This window comes from Enhydra lutris, unplaced genomic scaffold (genome assembly GCF_002288905.1).
Source record: "Enhydra lutris kenyoni isolate GAN:26980312 unplaced genomic scaffold, ASM228890v2 scaffoldscaffold11, whole genome shotgun sequence".
Classification (NCBI taxonomy): domain Eukaryota; kingdom Metazoa; phylum Chordata; class Mammalia; order Carnivora; family Mustelidae; genus Enhydra; species Enhydra lutris.
In genome coordinates, this window is record NW_019154095.1 from 38,125,505 (window position 1) to 38,152,671 (window position 27,167).

Sequence of the window (27,167 nt, forward strand, 5' to 3'; positions counted from 1 at the left end):
TGCAATGCAGAGGAAAGCATTCTGGCCCAGAGTTAGGAAATCCAGAGTAATGCCTTGGTTCTGCTGTTCGCCGCAGGTGGGGTGCCTCGGTAACTCCCACTTTATCCCTCTGGCTCTAGAGTTCTCATCTGTAAAGCAGAACTATTAATGCCTGTCCTGCTACTTCAGAAAATAAAATATGGTACCTGCTTCTTAATATTTTTAGTGTAAGTATGTCCCAATGATTGCATGGGACATACTTATACCATAAATTATTCCTGTTTATGTGAAATTTAAACTGAACTCCCAGGTCCTATATTTTATCTGGCAAGCCCACTGCCCATCCTTCCAGCAGCCTTGCCTGGCCTCCTCTCAGTCCATCACCTTCCTTCTCCACCCTTAGTCAGATGAACCCCTCTCTCCTCCCCGCACCCAGAGCACTTGTGGACACTTCATCACTGCATTTACGTGGACATTTAAAACTGTTTCCTCTGGGGTATCTACTGTTTGACTGTGAGCCTGTGGAAGGCCAGGATCTTGTCATATTTTGTCTCACGTGGGCATTCCCCCTTCTGTGACTGTTCCGGGCATACAACCAGTACCCTGTCACAAAAACAGCACTGGGATGTAGTAGAGGGAGGCAGATATGGGAAACACCCAAGCTGAAAGAGGCATTACACCTGAGCCTTGATTTTGCACTGCATTCCCCAAGAACCAAGGCAAAATGTAAGCGTGAATAACTCCCATAGCTCTCTTTGTCTGAAGGAAAGAAAAATCTTTCCTAGATCTCCATTCTAAGGGAAATGATCATGAGTGTCTTAAAGAAAGACTGTAAAGACAGGGTGGGACTTTTGTATGGGCTCTCCTCTCGTCCAAGTCCAGAGCAGACCTGGTGCACAGATGCCTCTACTGGCAGACTCACACCTCTCTCTCCCCAAGGCACACACAGAGAAGGCTGCGTTAGAAGACCGAAGGGGTGAGGGAGTCGGGGGTGGGGGGGACGGTGGTGGTGGTGATGAATGTCTCGGCCAGTCCAGGAAGAGAGCAGAACTTCCTGTAAATCCTGCATGGACACTACAGGGAACATGGAGCCCCAGGCCCCAAAACACTTGTTGTCTGATCTTGGTTTTGGCTCAGGTCATGATCTCAGGAAAGTGAGACGGAACCCTGTGCTGGGCTCTGGGCTCCGCGGCTCATCCACTTGAGATTCTCTCTCCCTCTCCCCCTGCCTCGCCCGCTGCTTGTGCATGCTTTCCCCACTCCCACACATAAATAGGCGACTCTCTAAAAACAGAGACTGGACACAGAAGGCCAGGTTCCCAGAAGCCTCTGACAACACCTGGGAGTGGCGTGGGGCAAGAGAAGCTGGGAGCGGCTCTCGCCTAGTGACACCTGGTGCCAGGTCCTGACCTCAGAACTCAAGGCTTCATGGGACGCCACAGAGTAGGAGAGACAAGCCTTTAGGGACTCCTTCCCCTCTCTCCCAGGACTGCCCCAGGGAGGACAGTGGCCTAGCAGCAGGACTCATTCCCCCAAGAAACCCTGGGCTTATTTACCTAACCCTTCGTGGTAGGCACACCAGACAGCTCCACCACCTTTCTCCAGAAGAACCCGGATACACCTGAGCTACTGGGGGAAGGAGTGGAGAGCACAACGTCACACCCCTGCTCCCCATTCCGGGAGCCTCCGCCCCTGTCCAGGGCTGGCTGGGAAAGTCATCATGTCCATCATGTCGGAGCCCCCATGGGCACAGAGCGGGACGGCCACCCTCCCCGCCCAGGCTTCCTCCGCTGGCTCAGGCCCAGCATCAGCCCAGTAGAGCGAGCTGTCTTCCCACTGTCTTCCCAAGGTGCACCCTTGCATCCTGCCTCTTTACAGAAGACCCTGAGGCTCAACGGGGTGGGCCCCTCACCACCAATCCAGCCACCACCACACTCTGGTGGGGACAGACTCAGATCAGGAACACGGATCTTTGGATTTCAATCTTGTCTACTCAGCACTAGGCTGAACTGCCTTTGCTAAATTCTCATCCCTGGGGAGAGAAGCCCAGAGAGACTTTAGCTGCCCTTAAAACATTTTATTGTGAATTCATTTATCAGACTCTTCCAAGGGGCCAGCTAGAAGGAAAAGATGGATTTGAAAGAGTGGGGAGGATGGAGAGATAGATCTGAAGGTCTGGACAAGGGCATGGGGTGTTTTCCGTGGGATCCCAGGACAGAAAAAGAGATGGATGGAGTCATGAGTACGTACAGGAGTCAGAAGCATGGGATTGGGGACTACTGCAGGGACGGGTCCCGTGGCCTGTCCTGGGTTACAGAGGTGACCCCAGTGCTCTGGGTAGGCAGCTATCCATATACGTACAGCTGGACTGCCATACGTACACATACAGCTGGACTGCCATCATGAGGATACCCAAAAGAAGGGCTCCAGGGGATAAAAGACGGTGGGCCATGCCAAGAGAGAGGGCTCACTATAGACCCATGAGAGAAAGGGGGTGACTTTTAGGTACAAAAGCTGATCCAGGGTATAAGGTAGGAGGTCTACCTACAGTCCTCTCTAGAGCCTACACGTTTCCAGAGTTCTGCGATCATTCCAGGGGTGATAATTAAACCATTTAAAACCTGGTGTGACATGACCAACAGGATTGTATGTTACATGAAGATTCCCTGTGCAGGTTGCACACCAGCTGGTCCCCAGCCCTGGGACAGGTCTAACAGAGGTGTGAGTGGATACGCCGTTCCCAGGATGTACCATGCTGCCTCGTGCCTCTGTGCCTAAAGCCCATGCTGGCCCAGCAGGCCTGCCTCTCTCCCCAGCCCCAATCCAAGACTCAGCTCTCCGTCTTCTCTCGGGCCATTCCCCAGAGCCTCCCGGCGAGAAGGGGACCAAGACGGTCCTTTGTCCGTCCGCTGGGTACCACAGCTCTCTGAGCACCTCTCCTCAAACACCCTTCACTTGTTTACATGTCTCTAGAAGCTTCCTGAGGACAGAAACCATATCTTTTGTGTCCACCTACCTCCAGACCTTAGCTCAGCGCCTGCCATGCTGTAGGTGCACAGAGGATGTGTGACCATCAGATGAGGCTGGTCTTATCACCCAAGTCTAGGCAGGGAGAATCAAGTGCAGGTTGGTAAGTGGGGCATCCTGAAAAGCATTTTAAAACAGACAGCCTTCAAAGGCCCCAACTTGACCTTTCCCTCTTCTTCCCGCTTAGAATGCAGGTGTAGCCAGAGGTACAGCAGCAATCCCACAGCCGTGAGGACAAACACCCACACGATCCAGCGAAGCAACAGAAAGAGGGAAAGAACTTGACTGGAAAGAAATGAGCTGATGGCCTGCCATGGAATTCCTGTTAGGTGAGATCTACAATCTCTCTCCCTCACTTTTTGAAATCCAGGGTCATTCGGGTTTTCTCTTTCATACAGCTAGACACAAACGTATCATGCCACAGATCTGTCGTTTAGGGACTCTCCAAGCAGACGGAAAACTCAAAAGCTTCAAGTTCTGATTTTTACTCTTTCCTAGGACTATATTAGTCAACGATTGGTCCCCAGACCAGCAGCAGCCTCATCTTCTGGGAGCTTGTCAGAAATGTGAAATCTCAGGTCCCACCCCAGACGTGTCCCATCAGAATTTACATTCTAACAAGATTCCTAGGTGACTTTTATGCATATTTAAGACAGAGAATCGCCATCCTAAGAAACTTTAACATGTGCCTGCCGTCCTCCTGTTCTGACTTCTTTTTTTTTTTTTTAAGATTTTATTTATTTATTTGACAGAGAGAGACAGCGAGAGAGCAAACACAAGCAGGGGTAGTGGGTGAGGGAGAAGCAGGCTTCCCGCCAAGCAGGGAGACCAATGCGGGATTCGATCCCAAAATTCAGGGATCATGACCTGAGCCAAAGGCAGACGCCCAATGACTGAGCCACCCAGGGACCCCTGTTTTTTCTCCTACAGCTGCCAAGCACCCTATCTTGAAGTGTCAGGGTTTGTCACACACAATGCATCACATTTCTCTGTACCCCTCGATTTAGCGTCCCCCTGGAAGGGCCCACTTTTTTGAACAGGAGAGTCAATGACAGACAAGCTCTTCAGCCACCCGACCATAGAGCATTCCGACAAAAGCTAGTAACAAAAGCTAGTTTTCCAGCAGAAAGGGTCAACGGGCAACTCGCTTTCCTAAGAAAGCCACGCTGCAGGGGTGTTAGCAAGGAAAGGGTAGGCAGCAAAGAGGGGCTGCCCCTTGGCCCCCCCGAAGCTGACTGCAGCAGCCAGAAGTGAACAGACCCTGCTTTCTTCCCCACACACTGTAACTTAAGCAGTTGTGTATCCGGAAGCTTCTGCGATCACCCAGCAGCACCACTCTATCGTACTTAATATCTGTCGCTGTGCAAACATTGGCCTTTGAGCAACCCTCCTAACACTTGGAGTGTTACAAGAAAGCCATAAGCCCCCACCCCTCCGAAAAACATAACTTGTCCACCCAACCCTTTTGTTCTTTATTTTTAACTGCAGTCTAGACCACCAAATTACTTAATACATGGTTTAGAGCTCCATAAATACTAACTCCCCAAGTAGAGCCACTCAACCTTGGAGAGCTTCCCAAGTTCCGCATTAACTCCTCGGGTGTGAAGGGTTTCCAGCTATTTTGGTCCATAAATATATAACTGGCTCCTTCCTAAATTGCTACATAATCCTTACCGCCATCACTTATATTTTCTTTTATTACCATTATCATTGGCGCCTTGACAGGGGAATAAATTGTGCTTTCTGGAGGATGAAATGTTCTGCGTCCTACACCATCTTAACGCACCCACATTCCCAGATATTTTATTTTATTTCTATCCCCTCCCCAAGGAAATGGCCTCCTTGCAATTAGCAGGGATTTCCGATTGGAGTTTATTCCGTTCTCTCTCCTCTCCTGGCGGAACCTTTGCCCGGGCTCAGTCACGTGAGGGAGGCCATCTGAGATGTGTTCCCAAACCCCTAAAAGCGGAGAAGTAGGAAAGGAAGACATGCATCAAAGCAACCAAGGGGGGCATTTGTGCAGAGAAGAGGGTCAGGGAGAAGGGAGAGGAGAAGAGCCCAGGCTGAGGAGAGGTCGGAGACGGTCAGGACAGCCTGCTCCGTCTCCAAGCATTCATTCGTCTGCCCACTCATTGTCCAGCAACTCAGAGACACCAAGGGCATCCTGGGGCCATGGCCCCAGAATGTGCCCACCAGGAGCCTACCTCACTGTGGCATTAGGCCTGTAGCCCCAGGTCTCACACTTCTACCGGACTAGAAGACAATTCCCTTTCTCCATCATTTTGTCCACCTCCCCAGCTCTGGCCCCACCCAAACCATCCTAAACAAATAGATTCTTGGCCTTCTGAGAACTCTCAGAAGGTTAGGAAGCTGCTATCATTAAGAATGAGTGCAATCGCAGCAGGTTACCTAGGATGGCATGTAGGAAGAGCCAGGCAATGCTAAGGTCCAAAAAGGGGGAAAGAATTCTGAAGAACGAGCTCACCTAGCCCCAGAGCTAAGAGAGTCACATATGCAAACCTCTGCCTGTTTAGGAAAACCCCCTAAACCAGCTGGCCGCACCCTGCCTTCCCTCTTCGCTCCTCTGGCTGAGATCCCCTCCAGCTCTCCCAGACAGAGGCCTACCTTTGCAAAACACAAGGTACCAGAAGTAGTGTCCCAAGACTCACACAAGCCTCTCCTTTGTGCTTAATAAGGGCGTATATGATAAATGTGTGAGCCCAGGCTCTCTGTCTCCAAACCCTCTCGTCTTATCTTCCACACATCATATTTCTCCTGGTTTGGGCATAAGTGACCCTGGAATGAAGGATCTGCAAGCTGCTCAAAACAAATCCCGTGACCCCTCTTGTTCTCCCGAGGAGGGGTGTTCCTGGAGGGCAATGGGCTGCAGAGGAGAAGGGGCGCCAGACCTGGGTGTCATGACCTGTGGATGTGAGGGAGGCAGGGCAGGGCTGGGGCAACTCGCCTGTTCCTTTCAGCAGCCGAGCCTGCCTTCCCATGCCCGTTCCTGGCTCTCTTACTGGACTTGGCCCTTCCTCCAACTGCAGGCTTTCCAGATGGAGTGCCTTCCGCACAGCTGATTATCAAGGGCTATTCCTGGGAGGTGAGAAACCTATGGCCCCTGGGCTGCCTGAGCAGCTCCTCCCTGGGGCCAGTGCAGGGCTGGAGAGCAGAGTGCAGGGGAGGGAGCATCCGTGGAATGCAGCCCTCTCCCCAACACTCAGAGGCCAGCTCGAGGGGCATAATAGAATACATTAGTTCAGAGCCCATTCAGTGCTGCCTCTTTAAGAACAATGGCGGCAACTGAGCTGATTTTTGCCAAATGACTGGCTTTAGTCCATTCGGAGCACAGTGGAACTCACCAGACAAAGTCTATATTCAGTATTTCATGGGGGGGCGGGCGCAGTAGCTCATAGGCACTGGGGCAGCAGCGCCAGGTGACTTCCTGCGACCCCCTCCCCACTCAAAGCAATCCAGAAAAGGTCCTTGAGGCTGACACCAGCCCCTGAGGCCCATCCCTAGACAGAGCCCACATGGGCCCAGAGGTGGGCAAAAAAATCGGATACTTGAAACAGGCAAGACAGACTTTGTTCTTAATTTGAGGGCCCTGGTACCACTGGCTGATTCTAGAACAACATTCATCATTCGGAGTTTTACACTGGAAAACCCAACTTGGCTGCTGGAAGGGAGCGATGCTGGGATAATCTCAACCGTGTGTGGACGGAGCACAGAGCTAAGGAGTCTCGGTTTCCAGCCTGAGGTCCTGAGTGACATTTGCAGTCTCTCCACTTCTCTGAGCTTCAGGTCCTCAGTTCATGAGGAAGGGGGCCAGACAGGCTCTAGACCCCTTCAAACCTGGAAATTTAATGTGAAAATAATACTCTGACCACACTTCCTTTGCTTTATCCCATACTTCATTAGGAACTCCGAAAACACCAGAACTCAGAAAACTGAAGAGTCTGGTGCAAATGTTAGCGATAATTATGACCCTGGCAAAGATCAGTGTGAAAAAAGCAATGCCAATGCCAAAAATGGAGCTGTTCTGATGTGACTTTTTTTTTTTTTTTTTTGGTCCTACACAGGTTTGCCCAAGTAGGGAGACCATAGAGTCACCCCATTGGCATAGCTGCAACAAGAAGGAGCCACAATGTTTCCCCCAAACCAACCCTGCATGCTCTTTCCGTCTGTGGACACACTTGCATCACCCTGAGGGAAGACCCAGGACTTGGCCATAGACTTTTAGCCCTTTTCTTTGCATTTTTCCTCTTAGCTACTGCCTTATCCATAAGGCTGATACAAGACTTTTGCCTAGAGTTTTCGTGCACCTGAGAAAGCCATGTCAAAGTTTGGATATAGAAAATAGGGGATCTTAGCCCTACTGGTTCAGACTCAGGCATTACTAACTCAAGGAGGTCTTTCCTATTTAAGTGGCACCCAGCCTCTCCCTATCCCCTTTTTCTGCTTTATTTCCCTACCTACTTCTTGTGATCTTCTAACACACTACATGTTTTGTTCATTATTTTACTGTCTCCCCAGCACCACCATCAAAATGTAAGCTTCTCAAGGGTCGAGATTTCCATCAATTGTGGTTACAGCTGTATCCCATGGAACAGTGCCCTGGTACCTGGTAAGCACTCAGTGAATAAAGGCTTGCTGAATGATGAATGAATGAATGAATGAATGACATACAGAGAATATAGAACACAAATACACACACACACACACACACACACACATATAGTACAACTCAGATTTTAAAGAAAAAACAGTAGGAAAAGAAGGAGAAAGGGAGGGACACAAGGAAGGAAGGAAGGAAGGAAGGAAGGAAGGAGGGGAGGAAGGAAAAAAACTAAAAAGCCTGGAAATACGTACACTTATATGTTAACTATCTCTGCTTGTTGGACTCATAGGCAGTTTAAACTGTTTTCTTTTTGTTTTTCCAAAATTTCTATAATTGCCATAATTTTTTAAAAAGGTAAAAGAATAAATATTAATTTTAAAGAAGAAAAGATGAGTGAGGGACACCTGGGTGGCTCAGTCACTTAAACATTTGCCTTCGGCTCAGGTTGTGATTCCAAGTCCTGGGATCAAGTCCTGCATTGGGCTCCTTGCTCAGCAGGGCGTCTGCTTCTCCCTCTGCCTTCTGCTTCCCCTGTTTGTGTGTTTTCTCACTCTCTGTCTCTCTCCAACAAATAAACAAAATCTCAAAGAAAAAAAAAAAGGGTGAATAGCTTAAGTGTCTTTCTCAGGCAGAAGAAACAATGTAAGTCTCTAATACTAGATTCGATTACATAGGTTCTTAAAAATCCTGCCTCATTTGAAATATCAGGTAATTATTGCAAAAGACTAAGTGTGGGAAGGGGGAGTGAACGATGGCTCACATTTCTGGATAATTGCCCCCATTGTCCAGATCAGGATGAATTTGGAGTCATATTCTACATCTTTCTTCCAGACCACACAGAAGTGAAGTATGGAGTCAGAACTCTTGGGCCAGCAATCAATCAACGAATATTTAATGAGCTCCTACTATGTGCAAAGTTCTGTACTTGATGTGCATTTCCTCTCAACACATTCCCTCCCCAACTGCTCCCTGTCAGCTTGCCCCTTCTGAGTCTGCTTTGCCCAAGACTGGACATCAGATCATTGCAATATGCGTCCCCTTAAGAGAAGAGATTCTGAGCTCCCTTCACTTGCTCTGACTCTGAACAAAAAGATTAGAAACAGGCTCAGAGAAGTTAAATGGCGGCATGAGGCCACATGGTGGGTTACTGGTGGATGCCAGGCTACTTGCCTCGGACCCTCCTGGCCATGCTGGATGTGAAACCAGGGGTGATCCACCCATTAGACGGCCATGCCAAGAGGGAGACTTGGAAGGTCATATACCTGTCATACCAGGGGAGCGCTTGGCAGCCGCCCTTTCCAGACTGCTGGAATTCATCCTGTAATAACTTGCCACACAAAACACACCTTTCCCGTTTGGACTGGACTCTGTCCCAGGACGGAGAGGGATGGTGAGCTTGCCTCCTTGCGTGCCACAGAGAGCACCCGAGTGTGCAGAGGCCTGGGGGTATTTGTTCTGAGGAAACGCTGGACACAGCCTGTCTCATCCAGTGAGAGAGGGGAAGCAGAGTCTGGTGATTCGGACCTCGGGGAGTGTGTCTGGGCATGTGGCAGGATCCAGCAAGGTTTGCAAGGATTTCCCGCCAAACTAATGAGAGTCCTGGCAGAGTGCCGCACCCACTGGCAGGAATCCTCCTCTAATTGGGATCCAGCCCCAGCTCCACTGGAGGGCATCGGCCTGTGAGTGGAAAGCCTTGTTCTCAGAAACTGTCCTGCCCCGCCTCTGGGCCCCAGCAGAGGGTGCAGACCTAGAGGATGACACTAGCCTCGATAACAGCACCTCTGGCCCCCACTTGCCCCACATGAAAATGCTTGAGATGTCCCCACCGCATAACCCCCGCAAAGCCTCAATCCTTAGCTTACACAGGCGGCCACGAGAGACCAGCTTCTCTCCTGCTTTGCAGCCCTACCTGTGCGCTTTGGAGCTCCAGCCCAATCTCCGTGCCGCCCACCTTCTGGGGTTCCGATTAGACTTCAGGCCATGTGGGTACCTCCCTCCTCCCTGCCCCCATCCCTCACGCAGGTGGAGAGTGTCAGCCAGCAGTGAAACAGCAAGGCCGGTGTCCCCAGCAGGGCCCTAGACACAGGGACTGCGGTGTAGGGAGGGGAGGAAGCCTGGAACCCCCGAGCTGGAGGGGCTTCCACACTCAGGGAATATCTCCAGAACGGAGGACAATCTCCCACCTTTCAGGGTATGACCAACACTTGACGGGACTCTCGTCTTGGTAAAGTCATCACAGTTTCTGCCCTCCGGTCATTCCGTCAGCTCCTCTGTGCTGGGCCCTGGGCTATGCTGACACTAGAGTGAACAGGAGACAGAACCACCCTCGGGATGTTTCCAGACTCCTGGAGGAGACCTCATTTACCTGACCACAAGATGAAATAAGATTCAGGTTCTGATTCAGTGAAGATTTACTCAAGGCCTTCTTTGTGTCAGAACTCTTGACAATCATTTGTACGTATATTAGCACCATAAAATCTTCTCAGCAAAGTCTCGGGGGGTAAGATCATTCTGAAGAAACTGAGGGTGAAGCATTAAGCAATTTGCCCAAAGCCACAGAGCCAGGAAGGGGAAGACTGAGATCCAGGGCTCAGAAAATCTTTGCTGGGACATGGCGGTAGGGGGTGGAGGAGGGGAGCTACTCACTGAAAAGATGAACAGATCTTTTTGAGCCACCACTGAATGTATCAGGTCCCGTGTCCCTAGGGTAGAGATCTTCACCTTCACACCGGGCCACACTGTACTCAGGGAAGCAAAGGCTCTTGCTGGGATGGGTGCCACGCTCCCCCCTGCCCCCCCACCCGCCCTGCTTGAGGAGGGAGGGGGGCAGGGAATTGACCCGTCCCACCCCGCCCCATTGGGCTGCCTGGAGCCCCAGAGGACCACCACACCCTCCGCATTTTTGCAAGTAGCTGTGGCTACGAGCCAGGTGCCACCTTCCACGAAGTGCATGGAGGTGGACGTTTGGAACTGCTTTCTGCACAGCTTTCTCCTTTCTGTCTGCCTCTTTCTTTCCTCTTTTTAAAAAAGAAAGCAGGGTCTCTATTGTGTCCTATTGTGTACCGGCTGCCTGGCCGCTGATTTTTTCCGCCCTGTCTCATTAAGATGGATGGGGTTGCTGCCTTATTAATAATTGGGAAGGTTGCCCTTTGTTCCCTTTTCCTCTCCTCACTAACGAGGCCTGCTCCTGTGGCTCCATAAAGAGCCTCGCAGCCCCCGGCACTCCAGAGCTCCCCTGTATGCGGGGCACAGGCTGCCTAGGCAGGTCTGGGGGCCAGGCCAGAGCATTCAAACCTTCTCACCTCCAGAGCTCTAGAATCATCAGAAGAGGGGCTGAGAGTGTCATCCAGCCACCAGCCCAGAGCCACCCAGAGGGTGGATTTAAGAACCCCAAACCCGAGTCCTGGATCTGTTCCTGGACAGTCCCCCCCACCCCCCCATCCGTCTGTGCTTTGCTCTCCTCACTACGCTACCATTAGCTCTTTCCCCTGAGCTATTTATCTATTCCATTAGCAAACACGCACTGCTGCCCGTTGTAAGGAGAAAGAAGATTCATCCATCCGTTCATTCATTCATTCATTCATTCGGTGCCTATATTTTTTTGAAGCTCTACATAACATTCCAGGTGCAAGATGTCCAGAAAGTGTACAGTGCTATGGAAAAAAAAAATCAAAACAGGATGATTCTATCTGGAGGGCTTAAATAGGGAAGGCCTCTCAGAGGAAGTGACATTTCCCTTGAGACCTGAATGGGAAGTAGAGGGCAGTTCCAACCCCCCTACAGGAGGGCAAAGGCGGCAGAGGCCAGGACTATCACATGTGAAACAATTAGAAAACAGGTAGGCATTAAGTTGTGTGGGACTGACACTTACCTGGACTTGGCTGGAGGTTTTAGGAAGGAGGCAGAACCTGTGTTGGGTTACAGGAGGGCCAGCTGGAGGAGAGGTTGCTCAACATTCCAGGTGGGGGAAGCCTGGAGCCAGGGCAAGGAGCAGAAAGAACATGGCCCGCTCATGAGACAGGGAGGGGTGCGGGCAGAGCATGAAATAGTCACCTGCCCCTTTGTCCTAAGTCTGTGTCACTGATGGAGCTGGGCACACAACCACCCTCACCTTTCTTCACTCCAGACTCTGCCCTGCTCCTTCAAGATGCGTGGGACCTAATCCCGGGCGAAAGACCTCTGTGGGCCTGTCTAGCCTCTGCATTCTTCTTGGTTAACCCCCCACTCTGTGGCCGTGAAGCCCAGACGAATACAGAGGAACCGCCCAGGAGAAACATCCCGGGAAAGAGGACGCCCTACGAGAGAGGTGGAGGCCCCAGCAGCTGGCCAGAAGTTTGAAAAAGCTTTGGCTGTACACATTACGTTGTGCTCACAAGTTTAAACTTCACCAGACCTGTCCTCTCTGCAGCATGAATTCCCCCTCACCCTGCCCACTCTGCCACCTCCTGCTGAGAACCTGCTCGTGAGTCTGTTCCCAGAAAACGCTTCAAAGTTCTTCCGAGGGCAGAGTCCCCTCCACCTCTGCTTCATGCCAAAAAAGCAGCAAGAAGAAAAAGGAGAAATGGTATTTGCTTTTTATAATGCCACTTGATTTTCTTCAAGCCCTCCTGGCTCTTTTATGCCCTGGGCCCATGAACTAAAGCGTATTCACACAGCCAAGTAAGACAAGGCTCTCCACTCACGGGATGTCCCAGTTTGAGGAATTCCAGCCCCCCACACCCCTCCCCCTCCCACCATCATGTCAAGAAGATTAATGCCCTTTCTCCAACCTGTGAATGGAAGGCTGGGCTGTCACAGAATCTTCCAAGGAAAGGAAGCCCCCCCAAGTTTGCATGGGACTGAGAAAGTTTGGTTGAGCCTGTGCCCGTGCACACACACGTGCACTCTCATGGTGGCCTCCTCCCAGAATCCACCGGGAGAGGCATTCATTCGTGACCAGGTTTTAAGGTTGCATCAAAATTTATCATGGCATCCAAGTAGAAGAACTAGGTTGATCCTTGCTGGCAGGTCCCATGCGGGAGGAGACATGGGCTCGGTCTGATTCGGTTACCTCTACAAATTCAGTAGGCCTCCACAGTGGCTCCTTTTGGTCCTGCCCCCTGAATTTACAGATGAAAAAAGCAGAGCAAATCAAGACAGCATGGACTGAATGCCTCTTGTTCACGAAGCACCATGGCCGCTTGGAGATGCTAGGTAAACAAGACAGTCCCTGCTCTGGCCAACCACCCTGCCCTGATTCCACACTCAGGATCCGCCCAGGGTCCCATCTGCTTCACTCTCTTTCTTCCTAGTCCTCCCTCATCGATTCTTAACACGATTTACATATGCTTCTGAGCACATTTCCTCGGCCTTAAATGGTAATTTAACTACCTATGTTTTTTTTTTTTAATATTTTATTTATTTGGCAGACAGAACACAAGTAGGCAGAGAGGCAGGCACAGAGAGAGGGAGAAACAGACTCACCACTGAGCAGAGAACCCCATGTGGGACTCGATCCCAGGACCCTGGGATCATGACCTGAGCTGAAGGCAGCTGCTTAACCCCTGGGATCATGTCCTGAGCCGAAGGCAGATGCTTAACTGACTGAGCCACCCAGGTGCCCCCTATCTAGCTTAGGGGGATATATTAATGCATTTAAATGAGATAGCGTATTTAAAAGCATAATAAGGCCTGCCAACTAATACCCATCACCTGCAAGATGTTAGTAACGCTTCTTCTTCTTTGCTCATTCCCAGGACCCTCTGAGTGTCTACAGCCTGGGGACGGACGTGTGTCTCTCTTCAGTCCTCCAGCCCCAGCTCCAGCTTAGAGCTTTGCACATAGCAGGGGTTTGTTAAATGTTTGTTTAAAAATACCCCATATCCTGGGGTGCCTGGGTGGTTCTGTCAGCTCAGCAAGCATCCCACTCTTGGTTTCAGCTCAGGTTATGATCTCGGGGGCATGGGGTCCAGCCCTGCAAGGAGCTCCATGCTTAGCACTTAGCTCTGCTTGAGATTCTTTCCTTCTCCCTCTCCCTCACCCTTTGCTTGTCCCCCTGCTCACATTCTCTCTCTCTCAATCAAATAAATAAATAAATAAAATCTTTTTAAAAAAAATATACTCCGCGTCCATTCAGTTCTGGCCGCTGCTCTCTCAGAAGCTGGTAGCACCCAGATTTGCTAACTTAAGGAATCCATTTGTATGGGGTGTTGGGGCTCAACAGTTCTTAGTGTGTTAACTGCCCCAGATACAGAAGTTCTATGCTGGGAGCCTAGTATTCCTTAAACCAAAAGAATGCTTAACGGTGCCCATTTAAAACCTTCAAAGGGAGGGACAATTATCGTGGACAATTATTTCACACTCATTAAAATGCACAATAAGAGGTAAGGTAACCTACCATTGGAAAGGATGGACATGACAGGGACAGTCACACCCACCAAGAGGTGCCTCTCTTTGTCACTGACCCAACTGAATTGCCTCAAACTCTGTCTCCCTAAGACTTTGAAGTGTTTCTGGCCAATGTTTCTCTTCCATAAAGGTGGCACATCCCTCAGTTACCTGCTCATGCCTGGCAATGCCTTCTCATTGGATTCACATCTTTCTGTATATGGCACTGGCTGGCCGCTGCCAAAGTGATGGGATAGGACAGGAGGATGTCGACTGTGGAGGGGAGGGGCAGGCTAGCCTAACCTGGCCAGGAAAGACTCCTCCAAGGTCAAGGAGCAAGAGTAGATGTGGTCTGATCCATTGGACATCTCGGGAGAGCCACGAAGGCTCTCTCCTGGTGCCGCTGTCTCTGTTAGCTTTGCTCTGGACATGGCACACACTTAACTGCAAGCCCGGAGTAGACCCTGACTGCCTACTGCATTAGGCCTACCTCAGGCCCTCTGCACTAGCTCACGACTTCCTCTCAGGCTTTCCCTCCCACCTGCTCCTGCTCCAGGGCCAAACTACACAGCTCAACTTTCCCCGAATACCCACAGGCTTCCTGCCTTCTGAACGTTACCTTTTCTGCTCCTGTTTCTTCAGAATCTCATCCTGTGTCCTCCCTCATTTGAAATCCCCTCATCCATCCCCACTCCAGGTTCAACTCAACCACCCCCCTTGCTGACCCACATCAGCTAGATCTCTTTCGGAATGCTTGTGGTGGTCACTACTCTGCTATATGGGCCTGTTGTTTTTACGCCTTATATGTGTGTTTATCTCATTCATCTTTCTGGATTAGAGGCTCTTAAAGAACAGGGGCCTAGTCTTATCTCCCCCCACCAACCCTTGCACAATAGCATAGATTGTTGGATGGATGGTTGGATGGATGGATGGATGGATGGATGGATGAAGGAATGAAAGAACGGAGGGAAGGAGAACTAGAAACAGGAAGAGGAAGGACGGAAGAAATACAGAATGAATGAATAAACTGAAGGCACTTTGCCCTGGGGACCCACCATGTCCTAGTTAGTACCCGGGGCCTGGCTACTGAAGATGGGATGGTAAAAGTGTAGGCCCTTCTCCGAATGGCTTGCTCCTGCCCCTCCTCCCCTGCGGGGGGCCTCCCTTCTGCAGCATTCATCACCCAGGCCTGGGCTCATTGAGGAAAAAATATGCAAAGGCAGAGCAGGGGTGGCCATGCCCCGTGAAATCCTCTTCTTCAAGGGCCACTGCCCCCACAGGAAATCACTGAGGGACAGACCAACCTGCTGGGTCTCTTTATTCCATGGCCCAGACACCCCGGAAGCTACTCGTGGCCACACACAGCAGGAGATGCACACGGTCGCCCCTGCCAGCAAGCCACGGGTTGTCACAGGGAGTGACAAATTCCCCATGCTGCACAGGCACACAAAGGCCAGTGCCCGGGACCAACAAGAAGAGCCACATTCAACAGCGATGCTTCCGCTTCCCCAGATTCTCATTTCACTCGGGTTTGTGACTGTTGATCTTGCTTTTGGTTTGTTTCTTTGCCCAGATTCTTGTATCCGTTCTGCAGGAAAAAGAGAAAAACTCCAAGAAAACAACGTGACATTAGAATTGCGGTCAAGAAGACTTCCAGGAAAAAAAAACAAGGAGGGGTGCTCCAGCATCTGGAGTCCCAGCGGCAGTTTTCCTGAAGACCGCCCCGGGATGACTCTGCCCTCGGTCAGCACAGGCAGCAACTCTCCTTCCCAGGCTGCTCTCGGCCTCTTTGCAAGTTGGAGGTTGCATGTATGTTCCGTTTGGTTGACCCAATTCACAACACTGCAGCCCAGAGGATCCTAGGTTATCCAGCCTCATAGCACCTGCTTCCTCTCCCTGGTCCCTGAAAGAAGCCACCCCCCTGGGCCACTGCGCGAGCACGTGCCCCAAGAAAGGACTCCCGCTGCTGCTGCAGTGGACAGAGCCTGCGCCTCAGCATCCCGCTCTCTTTCCACCGACACCTCGCTTTGTGACCTCCGCGCACCCGGGTTCCTCATGTGTCCAGCAGGGATGAGCCCCCCAGCGGGTGGCCGTGAGGATATGTGGAGATATTGTATATCAAAGCGTCTCGGGCGGCTGCTAGCACACAGGAGGAGCCCTGCAACTGCTGACCTTCTTTGCCTTCCTCTGCATTCCAGACCTCTCTGACTTCTGGCCATCACTCCCGGGGAGGTCTCCTGGCCGCTCTCCGGGCTCAGGCTGTGGCTCGGCTCCTGAGGGGAGCTGCTTAGACCCATCGGACCCTGAGACCACCTCACACATTGTCCCAGGCTGCTGAAGAGTATGGGGCAGGCACTGAGGAACTCAGGACCCCCCAGCCCGGCCATGCTCCTGAGAGCTCCTGCTCAGAGCAGCTGATCCCAATGAACTTGGGATGGAGGGAGGCAAACAGTCAAGCCGTAAGTCCTCACCTCACCCCCAATGCCTGTCCCCTCCGAGCATCCTTTTACCCGGGGCTCAGTGCCGTCTCCCTCACGTACCTCCTTTAATGCCTAGGACATAGGAACTACCACGGCCCCTTACAGATAAGGAAACTGGGGCCCCAAAGAGTATCTTTCTCAGTAGAACATCTCGTGAGTGGTGGAACCAGCATTTGAGCCCACAAGGTCTGGCTCCAGAGCTGGGTCTGCAGCCTTATACTTTGCGGGGCTCTGCATCTTCCCGCCCCCAGTTCTAAATAAGAAGAGCCCCCCCCCATCCCAGTACAACCTCTAAGAGAGCCACAGTGGGTAAGCATGTTCCCTATAGTCTCTCTAGTTCTGCCAACGGGTCTGCACAGTAGATGTAATCCTCGCATTTTTCGAGTTGAGGAAGACTGAGGTCCAGAGCTATAGGTAAACTGTTAAGTCACAGAGCCCACGTCAGAGTCATCTGACCCCAAAGCCCGTGACGTTTCAGCTCAGCAGGACAGACTGTCTGCTCCCAGAGGTTAGCGTCGGACACACAGGGGAAGCAGAAACTGCCACCTCTATGACCATCTGAGAGGTAATGAGCCCCCATCTGTTCGGGGCTCCTCCCTGACCCCCAGGCACAAACTGAATTCCAGCCCAATTCTTGCGGCTTCGGGGCCCTTGCCAGGAGCCCTGCAAAGTATTGGCGGTAATGAGTTATGTTATCTGGGGCGGGAACATACGTGCCAACAGATTAGACAGGCTGCCTTTATCTGGACTTAACTGTCTGTTGGTAGAGAACAGAGCCCCTAAGGATTATGACAGCGGACGGGGACACTCTGATTTGGGGAGGGGGGCAGTAGAGGCTGATGGGTCTGTCAGGTGACCAATGGGGGTAGTGACTGAAGGGTGGAAGTGGGAGAACCCAGGGACAGGGGTGCCAAACATAAATTCTATGTTATCCTGACATAGGCGGGCCCAAGACGGGACACGTGCAAACCCAGCTTGGAAGTGGGATGAGTCCCACCACTTCCGCTGACAGAGCTGGTAACATTGTAATTCCATCTGGGGCTCCTACCATCCTTGTACTGCTCTCATCAGCATCCACACCATTCATTTGGGTGTCAACATTCCTTCCTGACCTCCTTTACGTTCTCTGAGGTACCAAGCACAGCGCTGACCCTTTCCTAGTCCTGTAGGTCTCTCCTTCACTAGCGCAGGGATGACTGAGTCACAGAGCCCTCCACAAGCAGGCTCCAGCCTGAACCTTCCAGAACAGAACTCTTCTCTGTATAACAAAGCACAGACGCCTCAGCAGGGCCCTCGTGCCCTGGAAGCTGAGAGCCTGCCCCCACCCAGTGAAGACTCCTGCAGGGGCAAACAGAGATCTGACCCCTTGGAGTCTTAAGCCAAATTATCTGCCTCGGGCCCTTTAAGGACGCAAGATCCTAGCAGGTGGGGGAGACTGAGGTTCCTTGAGCTGGCCAGAATGGAGTCTCGTTGGCAGAGCTCCTGGCTGAAGCAACAGACCTCCCGTGCTCCCCAGGGAGACCCAGAATGTGCTCCTCCAAATATTCACTCCTGCCTCTGGTATATCCACTCCCATCAGATCCGGCAATCTGCGGGTGACGGCTGACACCCTGCATCTTCTCTTGTCTGTGACCGGGAATCCAGTAAATGTTCATTGTTGATTCCACGCCCAGAGATTATAAAGAGAGTAAGTGGCTTTCAGGAAAGTAGAAACATAATTTTAAAAATAAAATCCGTAGCTGCCCCCTGCAGAATTATTTCAGGCTGTCAATATGGCACATCTTGGCACAGGAATGAGTTTTTGGCTGGAAAGACCCTGGGTCTTCACTTATCACAGTCTCTTCAAGAATAATGAGGAGTGTTTTATCAGTTAGCTACAGCCGTAAAACAAACGACTCTGAAACGTAATGATGTTGCTCACATGTCTGGCTGTGGGCAGGCAGCTGGGGGGATGACAAAGGCAACAGGGCCATGTGTCTCTCATCACCAGAAGCCAGCCCCAGTTTCTCCAAATGAGTGGCAGTCACAAGGTTCCAAAAACAGCAAGAGAAGGAGAGTCCCACTGTGCATGTGTTTTTCAGCCTCTGCTTGTTTCACAGAAGCCAAAGCAAGTCAGCTGACAAAGCCCAGTCTCCGCGGGAGGAAAGTCGGAATCAAGAGTGCAAGAGGGTATCAACCCAGGGACAGGGATAAACTTGTGGCCATTTCTGCCATCTACCTCAAGTGTTAGAGGAAACGCTAGGCAGGCTATCTTTTACTAATTCCTTCCTCTTACAAGAGCATCAGGAATATCTCCTCTTCACCTGACTTATCATAGACGGCCAATAAATATTTAATAAATATGTAACAAGTGACTAAGTACATAATGAGAGAAAGAAAGGAGTGAATGAACAAGGAGTGAGAGAGTGAGTGAGTGAGTGGATATAGGTTAAGCTTTCAAAGCACCTAAAAAGATATTGAGATCCTCAGGCCTGAGAGAAAATTCTAGAATTTTGAGAAGAAGCCTAAGAAGGACATACAACTCTCTAAGGTACAAAATCATCAAAGAACATTCTATTTAAAGAGAAAAGTCTTACAGGTGTAATGAGAGGTGTTCTCTAGTAGTCAACACAGGAAAGCCACTAAGAAAAACAGAAAAGCAAGACAGGATCTTCAGAATATCCCCAGGACAGAGCTTCTTGGTCATACACAAACATGTCTTCCTTAATATTTAGTCATCATGCTATCGCAAAGTCCTGCTTCCCTGGTGAAGACAAACAACCCAGTCACCTAATTCAGAGCTCCGTACTCCAGGGGACAAATGGCAGAGGCACAGCCCCCGTTGAGCCTGTTGCTCCTACGTGCAGAATAAAAACAGAAGCAAAACATTGCACAGATTTTTACCCCCACTCCCTGCCAACGTATGTGTAGTAGCACCACTTCCCAAGATCTCAGTGTAGCCCTCAAGCCTGCCCACTGACTTTATTGGGATGGGGACAGGCTCTCTCTCTCCTTCCCACTCTCCCTGTCTAAATCTTCCTGGACATTCACTCATCATATCTCATTTCTTCCTTCTGCAGGTTCACATATCCCTTTTCTTACACAGCAACTATAGACAGCATCCCTGCCCTTATACCCAGCCGCTTCCCCCACTAGCTTCTTCCCCTTCACCTGCAAACACCCCAACACCTTTCCTTGTCCCCAGTTGTCAGCAGTTAAGGTATGGTTGATTGTCCTTCCTGAGACTGTCCCACAAGCAGGCACTTCTTCCTGACTTCCCTACTCATCCCCAATCCCTAGCATGCAGGCTCAGACTGCGAGGTTTGTCTTTAATAACAGCACGTGCTCAAGATGGAAAATGATCTTAACATTTGCTTAGGGATTCCTTCATCTTCCTTCCTGCCCCCAATACCCACACAATTCATTGCCAACTTCTATCAGCCTCCTTAATAGCTGTGGATCATCCCTTTCTCTCTCTTCCTTTAATCACAGTCTTCCTGGGCCACCTGGCTGGCTCAGTGGGTTAAAGCTTCTACCTTCAACTCAGCTCGGCTCGGGTCATGATCTCAGGGTCCTGGGATCGAGCCCCGCATCGGGCTCTATGCTCAGCGGGGAGCCTGCTTCCCTTCCTCTTTCTCTGCCTGCCTCTCTGCCTACTTGGGATCTCTGTCAAATAAATAAATAAATAAATAAAATCTTTAAAAAATAAATAAACACAATCTTCCTTTTACCTTATAAGCACTCTCATCAGAGTCTTCCAACCCTAGTTTCTCCACCTCCCCCATCCACAACCACCTTTTTAAATTCATAGCCTATCTGGGGCCAAGCTTTGTACGTGTCTATATTTGATCCCCTCACACTCCCTTCATCCTGGAAGGATTCACCTCTGCCCTACCAAATCCTACCCAGCCTGCAAGATTCTGCTCAGTGGGACCTCCTCCAGAAATCCTCTCATCAACTATCCTGTCCCCGCTTACCATTCCACACCCCCCCACCCAGGAGCTGGAAGTTATCTCTCTATCCTCTGAATTTCTACAGCTCTGTCCCTATCCCTATCTTAAAATGCTTCTCACTTTCGACATTGTGTCCTAAATATTCGCGCATTTTCCTGTCTCCCTGCTGACAAAGATTCCTTGAAAGATGTAACTTAAGTCCTTTATATCCTCATATCCCCCACGGAACTAGCACAATGCTTTTAGATAGATTTCTTGAATGAATGAATGAATGAATGAATGAATGAATGAATATCACACCCCCAGCATTCACAGAAGGCAGTCACAAAGCATCTATAACTCTTTGGGTAGGGACTTTGGGATTCTTGCCCAGAAACAATTCGGTGATTGTAAAAGTATCACTTGAATTACTTACCAGAGCTATGTCTCCTGACAGCCGTCTGCAGCCACCTCTGTGTAGAAGCAATGAAATTAAAATCTGCTGTATTGAACCAAATTCCTTGAACAGCCCTATCTCCCCCACCACCAGCCCCCATGCACGGAAGATGGAAATCTGCAGCTTCTCCTTGCTCCTTCCCGGAACTGTGAACAGTCACCCCACAACCCTGACCAACCCACCCCCACCTTGCTTAGCCCCTGAACTCATGTCTTCTAACCTAATTCGTTTTCTAGATAAATGAAGCAAATACCTAGCAAATATTATTTATGACTTTGTGATAAATAAGCCTTTTACAGAAGTTATTCAAGGAGTTCTGGGGAATTTCAAGGATAACTTTCAGCAAGTTTCAAAGGTCGGGTCAGCCTGGGATACTGAGCCCATAGTATTTGCTGTACCATTCATCTGTTTTGAATTATTAGTCTTACCCAGCTTCAGTCGGCTCTCAATGGACTGGCTGTGCTTTTAGCTCTCTGGTCGTATTTTGTTTCGATGGTGGGCAAGGGACTTTAATAATTATTTTTTGTGCTATACTGACATTGGGGAGAGAAAAAGGGGATCTTAATGAAATTCAAGCACTCACAGATGTGCTGGAAAAGATGGGTTATACCTGACCAGCCACGATTGCCCCCCACAACCATGCACACGGAGTAGTGGCATCCCCCTCCATGCAGAGATGAGAAGGCACCATGCTGAACCTGGCAGCGTGGAGGTGGGGTCATAAGGGCAGGGCTTTCCCAGAGGGCCAGGAAGTAGTGGGCTAACCCGGGCCCTTTTCTAATGTATGAATGCATGTCCGGTGTTCTGCAGACGCTGCAAACTGAACTTCTTAGGAGCAAAAACTATGTCTCACTCAACTCCGAATCTGCAGAATCTAAAATTTTGCCAGCACATATTAGGCACTCAATAAATATTAACTGGATTGGATTTGACTGGATTGAACTGGGTTGGCTTGGGTTGATTGGACTGAATTGAATAGGATTGGGTTGATCTGGGTTGGGTTGGGTTGCGTTGGATTAAGTTGGGTTGAAATGAATAGAATTGAGTTGAATTAGGCTCCCATCTCCCCTCTACTCTAACTATCATTTTTTACACAAAGCCTTTTATTTAAAAAAATTTTTTTTTTCACTATTCTTTGGTTTTCGTTCATGGTAGGTTTTGGGTTTTGTTCTTTTTCTGGTTAGTTTGTTTATCTTGGTTGTTTGGTTTGATTTTGACTTACCCTGAGAATGAATTTGCCTGAGGCAGGAGTTTGACTTAGAATGCAAAGGTCTTTCCACATCCAAATATTTCTCCCTAAATAATTTGGCAAAATTCATTTTTCATTCCTGAGACCTAAGATTATCAGCCTATTATCCTAGAAATGGTGGAATAAAGAATCAAAGAATGCTGTTTCATTTGTACCCTTTTAAAATAGTGAAATTTGTATCAACCTTTTAATAGTTTTGGCTTTCCTCTTAGCCGGCTTTACTAATTTGATACTCTATTTGACAAATTCCACTGGGCACACATGGGTTCTTTAAAAAAGCACTTGGTGAAGCGAATTGACTGCAGAAAGCCTGGACTTGCTCCCCTCTTTGACTGTTTGTTTTTAACTTCAGAAGGTAGAAAGATGTCTCCCCCTGTGAGAAGTCAATCAAGGACTCCCTTTGTCTTTAGACTGAGGCACATTCTACTAGATCTCCTTCTTATAAACATCTGTCCCTCTCACTTTACATGGTAAAAATGGCCTAAAGAAATGCTGCCTTGGTTACTTTCTTAAATAAAATTATACTTAAATGTACTAGTGGACATTTAAAGGAAAAGCTCCTGCAACATGAATAACACTCCAGTTTCCCTACTATTAAATCTGAATTTTTCCTATCAAGTTTTCTCCAAGAATAGTCATCTCTTCTTTGTTCTTCTTTCAGAAGACAATTAGTGATGAGTGGGTTGTATGTACTTTCTTTCCTCAGACCCAGAGACCAGGGCTGAGGCCCCAAGAGGCATGCCTACCAGCCATAGTTGCCTATGGGTCCATACAGAAGCCTAGTTCCACAAGAGAGGTCTGGTAAAAGAGAAAAGGCTGAGATCTTCATGGGTCCTCAAAAAAGGTCTTTAAAACATGAGGGAGGGTCTATGCCAGAAGAGGCAATGGGAGGGAGTAGCAGGGAAAAGAAAACAGGAATCAGTCCATTGAGCAGGAGAGATTAAAACCCCAATAGCCTTTGCTATTGCTAACCAGGACTTGCTCCTGCATTCAGCTCTGTGTGGGCCAGGTACATTAGAGGACCCAAGAATAGGGTTGGCCGGGTACCCAGTTTGTTTTCCTGATGACCTTGGATTTCTGGGATTCTCTCCAGCTTCTGGATGCCAACCCTTACTCACAACATTTTGTCCATGAAGACATCATCAGGTTCTACTTACCCCCCCTCTCAGCACTCCATAAATTATATCCCTTCCCTTCAAGTCTGTTAATACTCAGTTCCACAGGTAATGAGCGGTGGAGGCTTCCTGCTAAAATGAATCCTTCACAAAATGAAGACTTTTCCACAGTACTTTAAAACACCTGGGGCCAGCTGCAGGTTCTTCGTCAGATCCCAGGCAATATCCTTCAGCTCCTAGAATTCCTGTGTCACCTTCTCCCAGGTCTTTGTTAGCAGATTGTGTTCTTTTCCGCCTACCTCTTCTGGAGAGCTCCTTCTCTCTTTGACACCTTCCCAGAGACAAGGCTTTAGGAACAAAAGGAAAAAAACATTTGACTTGGCTGCTTGCTTCTTATAGGACAAAGGCCTCTGGCTGACTTGCTTAACAAACTACTCTAAAGCTTAGTGGCTTAAAACAACAATTTATTATTATTATTATTATTATCATTATCATCATTAGTGTTAGTATTATCTCATGCATCTGTTGACTGAATCAGCTGGGCAGTTCTCATTTAGGATCTCTCGTGGGGTTGTAATAAGACGGAGAGAGCCCAGGGCTAGAGTCATCTGAAGGCTAGACTCACTGAACATCCAAGATGGTTCACTCAGTGGCTGATGATCAGCTGGAGATCACCTGTGGGTGTCAACCAGAACAACTTCATGTGGTTTCTCCATATGGCTTTTCCAAGCCAGTAATCATGTCCCAAGAAGGAGTGTCTCAAGAAGCTAGTTTTCTGAGAGACCCAGACTAAAGCTGCAATGGTGCTTAGGACCTAGCCCTAAAAGTCTCTGAAAGTCACTTTCACCATACCCTATTATTCAGGCAAAGCATCATCATCAGTCTAGGTTCAAGAGAGGGGGAATTCCATTCCACCTCTTGAAGAGGTGAGAAATAAGCAAGTACAGGGAAGGAGAGAATTGGTGGCAGCCATGTTTGTAAACTCTCTACCAACAGGGTTGTACCATATTCTTCTTATTCCAAGAGTCTAAAACCCTTTCATTTGTCCCTGACCCTATGCTGCCTCTATTCCCTTCCCCTCAAACTCATGATGCCTCTAATTAATGACTTCTCTTAGGAGTGTATCTTCAGTAAGTCAATAAAAGGGATTTAACAGATTTCTTTATAAGCCAGTCCTGAAGTGAGCATGGTAAGTTTTGGCTCAGAGAATGGCTGCCTTAAAACCTGAAGAGCTCTTTTATTTATTTTCTTTAAGTTATTGGGTTTTTAAAATAGGAAGTCTATGGGTTTCAACTGTATCACACACACTGCAGAAATTTTCAAGTGTTCCCACCATTTCTTTCTTTCCTTCTTTCTTTTTTTTTAAGATCTTAAACAACAAACCACCTTCTGAAGTTCTTCTCTGGACTAGTACTTAGGAATGAAAAGTCAAAAAAAGAGAAAGAAACAGGAGTCACAGGGTGGGGGGCAGTGAAAATTCAACTGAAAATAACGAATTTTTTTGAGAGTTTACATAAGTCTAAAACCCCTCTGTCTGGAAGGAAAGTGAATCTTCTGGAGCATCAACACTCTGTAGAAAACAAATGAGGTTTACACTGAAAACCCTCACAGCCCAATCTCACTACTGTCTCCCTCTCCCACCAAAGGCTGCAGTCCATAAGAGGACGTAGGAAACTCCTCATCCAATGCCTCTGGCCTGCTCTGGGCTCCGCACAGAATCATCCAGGGTGATCTCTTTTCCAAGGGTCTCTCCCCCACCCCCAAGCATAACTGCCACGGGGATATGGTGGGGGAGGCTCCTGTGACTCAGGGCAGCTTCTTCCCCACCCCAGGCCGTCCATTCATGAGGCCAAATATTGCTTGTGTGAAGCTGCTTCCAATCTTTTGGAGGATAATATAGCAGAAAGGGAAGTTAAGAAGGCAGAGGTGGACATTGTTATTTGTATTTTACTCTCAGACACTTTCAAAATCACCTCCCAGTTGGCACGGTGGTTTACTGAAAAGAACACTGGATGGGGAGTTCCACAGCTTAAGGTTTGCCCTCTTTCTCCATTAACAAACAGTGTGGCCCTCTCAGGGCTCAGCTGGGAAATGAGATTCCCGCACTACCTAATAATCTGTAGGTCTCTCCTGTCCCCAGAATTTCCTTCAGGAAAACTAAGGTCAGGAAGAAATAATGGCAGAAAACCCCACATGGCAAGGCTGCATCCAGAAACAGTTCTGCTCCCCTTACCCTGCCTGCCACAGGAGGCTGCCCCACCCTACAGCATCTGAAGTGAGTCATTTGTCCCCAGCCCCCTTTCAGGCCACTGTGGGCAGCCCCTACGAGGAAGAGTTTGCAAACTTGCTGCCACGGATAAAATCCACAAGCAGTTTCCCTGAAAGGCGAGGAGCTGGGGTGGGTGGGGTGGGGGTGAGCGGAGGCCCTGTTCCCTCAGCTCTGGAGGTCTCTGTATTCTTTAGCTCTTAATCATTAGATCAGGAAAAGGGGGAAGGGGCAGGGATTGGAGGCAGAGGGGGAGGTAAAGGGGAAGAAAAAAACTCAACACCAACAAAAAAGAGAGACAGCCTCACACTCAGGTCCTCTGGGACCAAGAACTCCATTCAGAGTTTTCAGAAAATAGGGTCAGGCATGTCTTGTGACCTGAGACCCCAGAGCTCCTCTGTTCCCCATAATTATCTAATACAGCACTCTCCCTGACAAATACAATGAAACAATTTGTCACTTCAATTATCTGTCAGTCAACACTGAGGCCTTTTCAACAGGCCAGCACATGTGTTTGGAGAGCTTGTCAGTGAGGGCTGTCTAGCCAGACCCATAACCATGGAAAATGGAACCTTTGTTAATTCTGGTTCTTAGAAAAGGAAATCCATTCAATTTCTCTCCTCTCGCTCGCTCTTCTTTTCTAAATGCCTTCAGTTTGGAATTTGCACAAGGAGCTGAACTGGTCCTGCTCTGAACCTTAAATGACTGGCCAAAGGATTTGCATGAGGAAGCAGAAATTAATTATTCCTTTCGGGGCTTTCCCCCCCTGGTCTCTGTAATTCTGTGTTTAGAGGCAAGATTACACCCTGCATTACCAGCAGGATGGGGGTGGTGCAAGGGACGGGGAGTGGGGGCGAGGGGAGGTGTGCGGGGGAGGCAGGCAGGGAGATGTTTGCATCTTGTTAGTGCTTCCTGAGTTCAGGCCAAGCAGCCAGCTTCACTGCCTCTTTTCCCCTCCTCAGACAGAGGGCGGCTCCACACCCAGCCACCAAGTGGAAAGCTCCGAGGGGAAGTTTCCTTCCAGGTTCTTCAGATTTCTTGGAGAAATAAGGGGAGAGGAAATCTGTTTTGAGGGCGCATGGTCCCTTGGGAGTCAACCCTGGCTTCTATTTCTACCTAGACTAGAGATTGTTAGCTCCTGTGAGGGGGCCAGACCTCCTTCACTGTGAGGGAATGGGAAGGGACCTACTTCACTGTGAGGGGACAGGGACTTCCTCCCTGTGAGAGAACCAGACCTCTTCCCTGCGAGGCAACAAGGACCTCTTTCACTGTGAGGGGACTAGACCTCCTTCCTTGTGAGGGAATGGGGAAGTACCTCCTTCTCTGTGAAAAGACAGGGACTTCCTCCTTGTGAGGTCACCTGGATCGTGTCTCTGTGAGGAGGAAGCAGAACTGTGGCTGAATCACTGAGGCCTAAATGGAGAGGTCTATATATTCTTTGATTTCCCAGAATAGTCTGACTTTAAATGCTCCATCCCAGTGTCAGACCTCGTATGAAGCTGCGTGTTTCCATTTGGGGTTGGGAATATAAGGTTGCTATGAGACAGTGTGCTGGTAACAAACAAAGCCAAAAGACCCTTCATGGTTCACCAAGGTCCATGTGCACAGAGTGGCTTATATGTTTCAAAAGTGGGAGCAGGGTGGTAGATACACATGGGTCCATCACGGTGGTATAAGATTGGTAATCCTGTCTTGA